Source organism: Coenobita brevimanus, chromosome 67, assembly GCF_032717465.1.
Source record: "Coenobita brevimanus isolate Jiangsu-jjx chromosome 67, ASM3271746v2, whole genome shotgun sequence".
NCBI classification, from domain to species: Eukaryota; Metazoa; Arthropoda; class Malacostraca; order Decapoda; family Coenobitidae; genus Coenobita; species Coenobita brevimanus.
The window spans coordinates 16,020,720-16,033,099 of record NC_137020.1 but is presented as its reverse complement, the minus strand read 5'-3'; positions in this window follow the sequence as shown (position 1 = coordinate 16,033,099).

The window sequence follows — 12,380 nt, the reverse complement described above, 5'->3', positions numbered from 1 at the left end:
ACCTCATGTGAATAGGGGCGATTATCCTGAGTACAGAAGTCATTTGCTTGATCTTTTGCGAGACTGTCATGAAGTTGTAGCCCAACCTGGTGAGAACATGGGCAAAACTAGTCGTGCAAAATATGAAATTACACTGCAGCCTGATGCTCAACCCATGTATGTCCCTGCCTATCGTTTACCTCAGAGTGAACGTCAACAGGCTGCTCGTTTAGTTCAGGAAATGTTGGAATCCGACGTTATCGAACACTCCAACAGTCCGTGGAACAGTCTGTTATTTCTCGTTTCAAAGAAAGGTGGTGAACTACAGCCAGTCATAGACTACCGTCAAGTAAATGCCTTAACCGTTCTAGACAGATTCCCAGTTCCTGTGCTTACTGATTTGCTCGAATCATTAAGAGAAAATAATTGTGTCATCTCCTCCCTAGATCTCTTCAGTGGTTATTGGTAAGTAGAAGTAGTAGAAGAGGAAGAATCTTCTTGTCCAATCACTGAATTCAGCACCCCGTCCAGTCATTACCAATTCTGTAGACTTCCATTTGATTTGATAAATGCACCTCCAGCGTTCATGCGGTTAATCTATACAGTCTCATTGTGAAGCCCTCGCTATGGTTTGGCCACTAAAACATTTCCACGACGTCACCTACGGTTACCCTGTTCATATCCAGACAGACCATCTTTGCGACCTGTTTCGAGGATGTAATCTGAATGGTCCCCTTGCACATTGGGCAGTTATTTTTTATTCAATAACAGAGCAGAGGAAGGAAAAACAAATGAATTAAAAAAAATAATCCATACTCCAGATTACTGGTGTCCTCTGTTCATAAAATATCTGTAACAGTTAGACTTGAACAGCTGTAGGTTGAAGTTTGGAGGGAAACAACTCTGGGAAAGCGAGTTCCAGAGAGGTGCAGTTCGGGGAATGAAAGAATTCTGATAGGCAGAAGTTCTGCAATATGGCTGAGTGACATGCCAGTCATGAGCTCTACCAGATGCCCGTGCTGCACGAGGGAAGGCATGAAGAGGTGGCACCATGGACGCAACTTCGTCTGAGCATTTGCCATAAAAATATCTGTAAAATAATGCAAGGGAGGCAACATTCCTTCTTACTTGTAGGGGAGGTAGTTTATTTGTAATGGCAGGGTTGTTAACAATTCTAACAGCTTTGTTCTGAATTTTGTCTAGTTGTTTTAATGCAACCTCTCCACATCCATTCCACATGGGTGAGCAGTGTTATTCTGCCAATACACAGTCTCAGGAACCACATACGATTATTGCTCACTACCTTTTTGTCCATTACGAAACCCATCCACTTTACTACTGTCTTGCTCTCACCTATGCTATTCAACAGCCTTTATTAGTACTCTTTCCGTCAGATGATTGTTACACTTCCTTTTGTTATTGTTCTTCCGCTCGCGTCCTTCGCATTTTCACATTACATGAAACCTTGTTACTGCCTTCTCTAACCTCATTACAAAATAATTTTCTATATTCTCATTAATCTTCCTCTTTTTAACTTCTAAATAGTCATTCACGTTTTTACTTATTCTGTTTATGAACCTCCAGTCAATATTGAAAAATAGTCACGTTTGAGGTTTTTGCGATGGTAGAAGTCTTGTTTTGTTTCGATTTGGTTATATAGGCTAGCATGTGTGGGCCCTGCCACCTAGTGGCGGCTCTCCATGAAGCTCAATTTCTGGCAGCCTACGAATATCCTACATCTCACTACCATAAACGCAACACTTCCCTGAATTTCTTCCAACAACTCTTCACTCTTGCTCCAGCCTCACCTCCAGCACACATGTCTCCCAAGTAACAAAACTCTTCCACACACTAAAGATACTCAATCAATCGCTTCACGCCCGACAATCTCCGTATGCTCTTCATGACACACGACGCACATGAAATAAGCATTATCTCGCAGTCTACCTCTAGTACCACTACATCTCTTATACACCCTCTTATCACAAACACCGCACAAGATGGAATGACTTCCCACGCCCTAGTGGCAAACCGCCCATCGTCCCCTCTCCTCTCCTCAGACAGTAACGCCTTCAGCCCTATGAGTAAATACCAACACTTTTGTTTAATCTGCATTTACTCTCAAGTCCTTGAGTTCCAAACCATCTCTCTACTTCCCACATCTTTCCTCCAACTCACTTTCATTCTCTGCCTTCACCAACAAATTGTCGACATACATCTCCCACGAGAGTCCATTTCTTAAGTCACGTGAGAAGACTTCAAGCACCATGATAAAAGGGCTAAAGACTGACTCCTGCCGCACACCAACGGAAAACTCATCACTCAAATCTCCATTCACTCTCACCTGAGTGCGGGCACCCAAATACATAGCCTTAACCATTCTTACCAGCCACTCCTCGGTCCTAAACTTTCTCATGGCTCACTTCACCACCTCCATAGGGAATCTATCAAAGGCCTTCTCCACATCAACAAAAACAAAGCAGATATACCTTTTCTTTTCTATATTATTTTCCTGAAGCTGCCGAACAATGAAAATGGGATCAATGGTCCCTTTGCCTGGCATAAACCCAAACTTGATGACAATGTTATTAGTGTCATCTTGTATCAAGGCTGTGATGTTGTGTTGTGTGTTGTGTTGTGGGGCTGGGATTATGTACAGTACCTCTGTAATCATTGTGTTTATTCCGTTGTTGCATAGTTGTATCATCTTACTGTGTGTGAGTAGAGTTGTGTGTGTGTGTGTGTGTGTGTGTGTGTGTGTGTGTGTGTGTGTGTGTGTGTGTGTGTGTGTGTGTGTGTGTGTGTGTGTGTGTGTGTGTGTGTGTGTGTGTGTGTGTGTGTGTGTGTGTGTGTGTGTGTGTGTGTGTGTGTGTGTGTGTGTGTGTGTGTGTGTGTGTGTGTGTGTGTGTGTGTGTGTGTGTGTGTGTGTGTGTGTGTGTGTGTGTGTGTGTGTGTGTGTGTGTGTGTGTGTGTGTGTGTGTGTGTGTGTGTGTGTGTGTGTGTGTGTGTGTGTGTGTGTGTGTGTGTGTGTGTGTGTGTGTGTGTGTGTGTGTGTGTGTGTGTGTGTGTGTGTGTGTGTGTGTGTGTGTGTGTGTGTGTGTGTGTGTGTGTGTGTGTGTGTGTGTGTGTGTGTGTGTGTGTGTGTGTGTGTGTGTGTGTGTGTGTGTGTGTGTGTGTGTGTGTGTGTGTGTGTGTGTGTGTGTGTGTGTGTGTGTGTGTGTGTGTGTGTGTGTGTGTGTGTGGTCTTTTGCTACAACCACAGGTTCATTGTGAGGTGCCATGTGTGTTTGTCGGCCTATCTATACACCCAGGAGGCATCCACATTTTACTACAATTTCACGTGAGACCCGAGAGGGCAGAAAGTGCCTGTGATGCCTGTATTACATGGGGGATACGTGTACGAGTAAAGGCCAATATTTAGATCAAGCGATTATGTCTTTGGCTAGCGAGAGAGAGAGAGAGAGAGAGAGAGAGAGAGAGAGAGAGAGAGAGAGAGAGAGAGAGACAGACAGACAGACAGACAGACAGACAGACAGACTGTAAGAATGAAAGCTGTTGTACCGAAGCCAAATACGAGTATATAAATGGTGAAACCATTCCAAATCGCAGATTATGCGAACATGAGGTAAGTAAAATATTTTCTTAAACGCATGATCCATCTCATTTTTAAAAGTTTATGTTTCACCGACATAACAAAGAAATAAAAACGAACATTTTCTCTGTACTACGCAGAATGTTTCAGCAGAATCCTTAAGACTACGCTTCATATATGTAGGATCACATCGCCTCGACAGCAGTCCTAAGCCTTCCGACAAATAGAGTCCTTGAAGAACCTCTCGCAGCATTCACTCAACAGAAAGTGATCTTCCCAGCGAGACCAAAGTGCCCTTTACGGAAATATGATGTAGCTATCATCCATTCCTGCTTCAGTGCCACCATATAATAAAACTCATAGTACATGTGCTGTGACCACAGCATAACACACCTACTTACCTCAAGCACCCCACTATCACAGTGCAAACAATTCTTTAACATAACCTCAACAAAAGATATTTGTAAGTGCCCAACGGAAGAAGTTGGTGCCTTGAAGTAAGATGGGTTTACGTCCTGGATCACCATCACCACCAACAACAAGAATACCAGCCAATTACCAAATGAAACAATGTGCTAAAAAGATTCATATCTATCTATCTATATATATACTTAGGCTGCTTCCCCCAGGGAAAGGGAGGTAGCCGAGACAGGACGACACACTCCCCATTTACTCATCCATTCAAACACATTCATTCGCATCTTAGCCCCCCCCCCTCCCCCGTGGCGGGGGGGGGGACACAATCTGGCCGCGCTATGGAGTCGTACTACTACTACTCTGCGGTGAAGTTGTGTTGGGAAGAATACTGCCATCGTTTTCCCTGCGTGTCGTAAAAGGCGACTAAAAGGGGCGGGGTGAGGGGTTTAGAGACCCCCTCCTCTGTCTTTTAGTTCCTAAAAAGAGGCAGGCCAGAGAAAGTTTCATATATAAGTAGAAATCATATATGAATAATCAAAGAAGACGAGGCAAAACGTGCTTGATTCAATCATCTATCAATCAGTCAATCAATCTAAGTCTGCCTATCTATGTGTATGTCGGTGGGGACTCCCATCATCCACTCACTTTGTGCAGTGATGCTTTATTTCAGGGTTGCTCTACATTGAGTGGCAAGCCAAAAGACTTCTTGTTATCCAGGAAATCATTTAATACGCTGGGTGGTAACCTTATAACCAACCAACACGTAATCCCTACGTGACAGTAAGTGGGTTGCCGAAGGGTTAGTGTACCTCCCCGGCAAACAACTAACTAAAAATGCAAACAAGAACCCTTTGACCAAGACTGACAAACAGGTGACGACCAAGGACCGAACAAAGGACATGATACGGACTGCGACATGAAATGTAAGGGGTGTGAATGATGAGGTGGAACAGAGAGAGATTGTCCATCTGCTTAAGGGTGTAAAAATGGACATATGTGGATTAACGAAGACTAAATGGTGAGGTGAGAGTGTGAGAGAGTGGGAGAATGGATGGGGTATATGCGTGGGAGTAGGTGAGAACGAGAGGGCAAAACAGGGAGTATGGTACTGTTGTGTGTAAGAGATGGAAGGGAATATTTAATGAAAGTATGGATCAGAAAGACTGAAATTATTAATATGAACGTGGAGAACCAAATCGATTGTGTAATTGGGAATAATGTGGCGAAGAATGTAGAAAACTTTAAATATCTTGGAACGATTGTATCATCTAATGGATCATTAAACAATGAAATTGAGGAGAGAAGGAGAGGATTAGACAGGCTTGGCGAGCTGTTGGAATGTTGAAATCTGTTTGGAATAATAATAATATGCTTTCGGTACATACTAAAGTGAAAATTTACAAGTCCATGGTTAGACCAATTTTAATTTACGGGCATGAGTCATGGTACAGTACAATTGCAACAGATCAGAAAGTATTAGGATTTGAGAATAAAATACTGAGAAGGATTCTGGGGGTAAAGTGGCAAGACAGAGTTACAAATGCAAGAGTATGGGATATTACGAGTGTGGAACCAGTTAATGAATATGTGAGACTGTCTCGCTGGAAGTGGCTGGGGCACATATACAGAAAAGAAAGTAGTTTAATACAGGATGTGCCAGAGTGGCCTGCTAGATGAAGAAAAGGCAGAGGTAGGCCGAGGAAAACCTGGTTGAGGACAATGAAAAAAGAAGCAGGAGAGGAGTGTTGGTGGGACCTGAAGGAGATGGCAAGAGACAAATATTGGTGGAGAGAGTTCATTGAGGCCCTATGCATCCCGTGGGGTGCCACAGGAAATGATTAATTGATTGATGGATGGATCAGATGGTTCAAGGACAATGTGGGGAAGACAAAGTAGGATTACAAACGTGGGCGATTGTGTGTGTGTATGTGCCAATGCAAGATCGTGCAAACAGAATGAAAGAAGTGATTTAGGCATATGTGAAAGCAAGAATGGAAAAATATTGAAAGGAATGAAAGAGTGTTTTTGATCGGAGATATCAAAGGAAAAGTATGGAATGCGTTGGTGAATGGAGTAGTTGGTGAGTGGGGTGTGCCTGCAGAAGTGCATGAAAATGGCAATGCTCTATTGGACATTTGTGCAGGGAGGGGGTTGGTGATTGGCAATACCCTCTTCGGCGCAAAATTATCCACAGGTATAAGTGGCGAGTGATGAGAGGGGTGGGTGGTGAATTGCATGAACTGAAGGCAATGGTTGATTATGTGCGTGTGGCAGAAAGAATAAGAGGATATGTAACAGATGCAAGAGCATACAGAGGCTGGGGAGGCGGACTTTCTGACCACCACTTGGTGGTGGTGAAAGTCAAGTTTCAAGTGCAATGGAGAAATAGAAGGGGAGAAGGACAGGAGGAAGTTCTCCATACAAGGAGGGTAGAAAGGTTGAAAGAGGATGGAAAAAAGGCAGAATATAAGTACGAAGTAGATGAGCGATTGAATAAGTATATATGATTTGGAGCAGTTGGGGAAGGTGGAAGGTGTGTGCAATATATTTATATAAGAAATCTCTGCAGCATGTGAGGTAGTGTATGGGGAGAAGAGAAGATGAAAGGGGGTGCAAGGAACACCACTGTGGAATGAAGAGGTGAGACAAACTGTGTCACAAAAGAAGAATGCATATAGTGAGTAGATGCGAAGCAGGGGCATGGAGGAAGTTGAGAGACGGAAGAGAGAGTTATATGTAGAGGGGAACAGAGAGGTAAAAAGATAAGAAGAGAGACTAAGAAGAGAGTACAGTAGATGAGGAATTTGGAAGGAATTTGAGGGTAAAGTGGAAGAACTATACTGTATGAAATGTTCTGCAAAAGGGTAAAGAGAGTTAGACAAGGTGATAAAGAAGTTGGCAGAGGAGTTAAAGATAAAAACAGTAGATTGCTAGTGAAGATGAGAGAAAAAATGAGGAGATGGGGATAACACTTTGAGGAACTGTTAAACACAGAGAATGACAGATATGCAAGTATAAGTGACTGGGGAATGGCTGGCAGAAGGAGGGAGGTGAGAAGGAAGGAAGAGATCAGTAGCATGGAAGAGGTGGAAGCAATGAACAAACTTGAAATGGGGAAAGCTCCTGGAATTTATGGAGTGTGTGGTGAAATGATGAAGCATGGGGGAGAGAAAGTAGTAGAATGGATATACAAGATGTGCAAATTGGCCTGGGAGGAAGGTAGAGTTCTGGAGGATTGGAAGTCAGGTTTATATAATTTTTCCCCTATACAAAGAAAAGGGGATAACGAAGTGTGTGGTAATCTTAGGGGTATTTGTCTTCTGAGTGTAATAGGAAAAGTATATTGTAGGATACTTATTGAAAGGGTTAGGGAAGTAACAGAGGAATTAGTTGGAGAAGAACACGGAGGATTTAGTAAGGAAGGAGGTTTTGTAGATTAGATACTCATCCCCAGGTATTTAGCGGAAAAGTTTCTAGAGAAGGTAAAGAAATTTTATGAAACCTTCATGAATTTGGAGAACGCATATGTCAGAGTGGATAGACAATAAATGTGGAAAATATTAAGAGTGCATGGAGTACATAGGATGTTGTTGAATGCTGTGAAGATTATATATGAGGGTGCTAAGACTGCAGTGCATGTGGATAGTGAACTGAGTGAATTGTTCTATTTGAATGTTGGATTGAAATAAGGATGTGTCATGTCTCCACGGTCGTTCAGACTGTATGCTGCATGGGGTAATAAAAGAGATACAGGGTTGGGCAGTGGATGTTGGAGCGGCCCTAATAAGAAAGGGCTGCGTTTTGAAACTTTCTGTACTGTTGTTTGCAGATGATACTATATTCTAAAGTGAAGACGAAGGGGAACTGCAGCCTTGGTGAATGAGTCTGGGAGAGTCTGTAAGAAACGGAATCTAAAGGTGAATGTAGGGAAGAGTAAAGTTATGGTGAATGTACAGTAGGTTGGATGATGACTAAATGAAAAGTATGAGCGCATTTAAGTACTTGCGTGGACTGGTGAGTAAGGATGAAAGTTTGGAGGATGAAGTGCTTAAAAGGGTACAACAAGGAAGAAAGGTTGCTGTTTCTTTGAAAGTAGTGATAAGAAATAGGGAAGTGAGCATGGAAGTAAAAAAGCCACTGCTTGATTGTATTGTGATACCAACTCTAACGTATGGAAGTGAAGCTTGGATCTTGTTGGAAGAGCAAAAGAGTGATATCAATGTTAATTAGTTGTTCATGAGAAGCATGTGGATTTACATGGAGACACAGACTGACAAATGAAGAAGGGAAGGAGCGTTGTGGTGTGGATGTGGATGTGATAGAGAGCGTTAGGAGAAAAACAATGAGGTGGTTTGGCCATGTGGAGAGGATGGAGAACGAGAGACTAACGACAGGAGTGTATGTGGGAGAGGTGGAGGCGGGGAGAGGGAGGGGGAGGCCGAGGATGAGATGAAGGGATGGAGTGGTGAGGTTTATGAAAGAGGGGGGTGTGAGCTAGGGGAAGAGCATTGAAATAACGGGGAACAAGGCGACACACACACACACACACACACACACACACACACACACACACACACACACACACACACACACACACACACACACACACACACACACACACACACACACACACACATCTATTCACCCAGAGTTGTTTCAAGCCATGCTGACCCGTAGTGGTCATGGTTCACACCTACAGTACTAATGAAACAAGACTAACATGGACGGTTGGTTCTCGGTGGGAAAGGGGTGGGAGCCATACAGTGCAAGTACACACTACTATTTGACCATAATTCAAACAATTACGTTAATATACGTTGCATGAATTTATGTTACACGTTTTCATCTTAAAGCACTTGACTAGCGTTATTTTTCTCCCGTTAAAAATGATTTCTCATTAGTGCAGCAATCCAAGTGTTCTGCCATGCCCTTGTCTTACAAAAATAGCATAGGGTATCACAAATCCTTGGAAATGTGTCATTTTTACCAGAGAGAGAGAGAGAGAGAGAGAGAGAGAGAGAGAGAGAGAGAGAGAGAGAGAGAGAATGAATGAATGAATGAAAGAATTTAGGAATAGACTCTTAGCCTGAGCCATCAGTCATATATGGTTATACTTAACTTGTTGAAAACTTGGTGTGTGATAATTTGCAATAAAATAGAGAAGTTATACTAAAGTCGGTTTGGTTGTCAAAAATGAACAAGGGGAACAGATAGAAATAGTATGCACACAAAAAGAATACTGACAATGATTAAAAAAAAATGGATAGTTTTAGTGAAGATATCATCACTGACTGAAAATCGCACTCAGTAGTGAGACTCGAGATATCTATGAGAGGTACTGTGGGTGACAAAAGTATCGGCACACTAGGGATCCAATGCCTACCGAAAACACTCGAACAACTGCTGACATTACCAACGTCTCATTGTGTATGAACAGTGCCTGTATATATAAACATAACATTTGCTATATGTTTCCAAGTGGAAACAGCCTATGACACCTCCCGACATCAGGGCTACCAACGTGTGCTAGGTCGGACACTAATATTTCAGTGACCTTCGTTCTGTGATCTCAAATGTTTCACGCATATTGTAAGCCAATAATTCTGTGACCCATTACAGTATATTCTGACATCACATAGCCCGACCTTTTTCAAAAATGGACCTATGATGAACCTAACAAATATTCAGTGCATACAAAGACATGGGGAGATTATTTACTCCTGATTTTAGAGTTCTTTTTGAATCTCCGCTTTACTGCTAATAACAGTTCTTCATATTATATTGAAAGTATACTGACAGCAGAAATTTTGGCTCAGTTCTTCGAAAACACACACACACACACACACACACACACACACACACACACACACACACACACAAGTGGAACATGGGACAGAGCAGACGTGTGTCACTGAGCTCTGCTCAGCTGCAAAATACCTAAGTGTATCTAAAAATGGGTCAAGCTCGGTAATAAGCTAAATTATAAATGATTGTAGATCAACCAGAAGCGAAAAAATGCTGTCCAAAGAAAGTATATCAAATAATCACAGCCCTAAGGAATTTGCGGCATTAGCAGATGACAGGTGCCGCGTCAGGTAAACAGACGAGCACCAGGTAAATTCCAACACTGACAATGGAGATCCTAAACTGTAGGTACAAAATGTATATTTCTATAAGATGGCGTACTTTCACGATGTGCAACTAGGTAGGAGAAAGGAAAACATTAAAAAGACAAAATGATGACTACACACACCTGGTGGAACTGGCTACATTTAAAAGATTAGAAAAGAAAAGAAATAAACTGGAGGAGACTTTCAAATTGGAATTGGATGAAATAAAGGACCTATACCAACAAAAAGAAAAGAAAATGATGATCTGGTAAAGGAATTAAACAAAAAAGATGCAACAATAGGAGAGGTACAAGCTGAGGTAAACAGTCTGGGGAAGAAAATGAACGAAATGGGAAGTACAATAGTCACCCATGAGATAGTTTTGAAGGATTACAATAATGATAGATACATAACTAAACAAGCAGGTAATCTGACAGAACAAAGCAGAGACATTGATGAGGAGATAACTCAGGCAAATTTGATGAGAAATTACACAGAGGAAGTACAAAACATATGGGCAGATGTAGCCAAAACAAGATCTAAAAACAAGGCTGAAGCAAAAGACATGACAAGAGAGGTGAAAGACATCGTAAGAAAGAACCCAGTGCTGATAAAGGAAACAGATGGGATTAACTAATCTATTGTGGCAGATGTGCACATGTAACATTTGCCGGTCAGTCTTCTAACATCAGACTCTTCACAAACGGAGTCCCCCAAGGATCTGTTTTGTCCCCTACACTCTTTAACCTATACATGCACGACATACCCACACCCCACACACCACAGATACACATGGCTTCCTATGCAGATGATATAACACTTACATGAATGCACCAAAACGCAAACACAGCTGCACACATCATCCAAGCTTACCTCAAAACACTACACGAATGGTTCACCACAAACAGGCTCAAAATAGCCCCAGCCAAATCTACAGTGATTCTTCTCACAAACTGGACAGCAGAACACAGTCACATCCCACACCTCACCATAAACAACACTCCCATACCACACACACACACCCAAAATCCTTGGTGTAACATACAATACATCAATGTCATTAAAGCAACACATCACAAACATTAAAAATAAAATAACCAAAACTCAATGCCCTGAGGTCACTTGCCCATACAACATTTGGACACAACAAAGAAACAGTGGCGGATTAAGAGGGGGGGGGGGCTGACTGGGCTGCAGCCAGGGGCCCCCAGTATTTGGGGGGCCCCCAGTTCCTACAGTTTGTCAAGAGAAAATCTGATACAAAAGGTTACCTAAGGGGAATGCATGATTGAGGGCCCTCCAGGGGGTCCCCTTCCCAATCCCCCATAACAAACCTTCCCTCAGGTATTCCCCCACGGCAACATTAACAATATATTTAGGTTTTCGTTATAGAAAGTAATAAAAATAACAATAGGCCTACATACAACTTAATTGGACTGGTGCATAAAAATAAAATAGTTACCGGTTCAATTACATTTGGGCTGTGGTTTTCTTTCATGACTTCGTTATTTTATGCAGATATTTTATACAGATATTCAGGATAATGTCTCCTTTTTTATTGAGTTATATTATGTTTAGTACATAATAATTACTATAGTATCTGTGAGACCTAGAAGAGAGAATCAGAATATTATTATTTATGAAGTATAATTTTAATCCTACTCAAATGCTAAAGTCTTTGTTGACATGACACTCCGGTACTCGTGTGTAGTAGAGAGAATCCAAGACCGTCCTAGGCGGCCAAAATACCAACATTTAGACGTAAGTTTCTCTGTTTGATATTTTCATTACTTCTTTTATAAAATGGAGTACCTCAAGCATTATTGTGGACTCTACTAAACGCACATCGGAAAGACAGAACAAAGATGCAATGCTTCTGCAAGCCTACCTGCCACTTAGCAGCTGTGTAGCATGTTACTGTACAGAGAAAAGAGAAAATTATCACTATTCCTCACTATGGTGCTATCGATAGGAAGTTCCAGTTTAGGTTTTGTGTTCTATTTAGTTTATTTTTACTAAAGATAATTATCGAGTAGGCTTAATGCCTGACGATTTTTCCCATCAATTTTGATCGTGTTCTTCGAGCTATGAAACACGGAAAGATAAGGTAATTGTAAAAGCATATACCGGTAGTACCTAGTTTGGTATTGTTAGGTTTATTTTAATAGTCTAAGTAAACCTAATTACCTCCGCCAACGAAGCTGGAGGGGTTATGTTTTCACCCGTGTTGGTTTGTTTGTATGTTTGTCTGTCTGTGAACAAAATTACTCAAAAACGCGTGG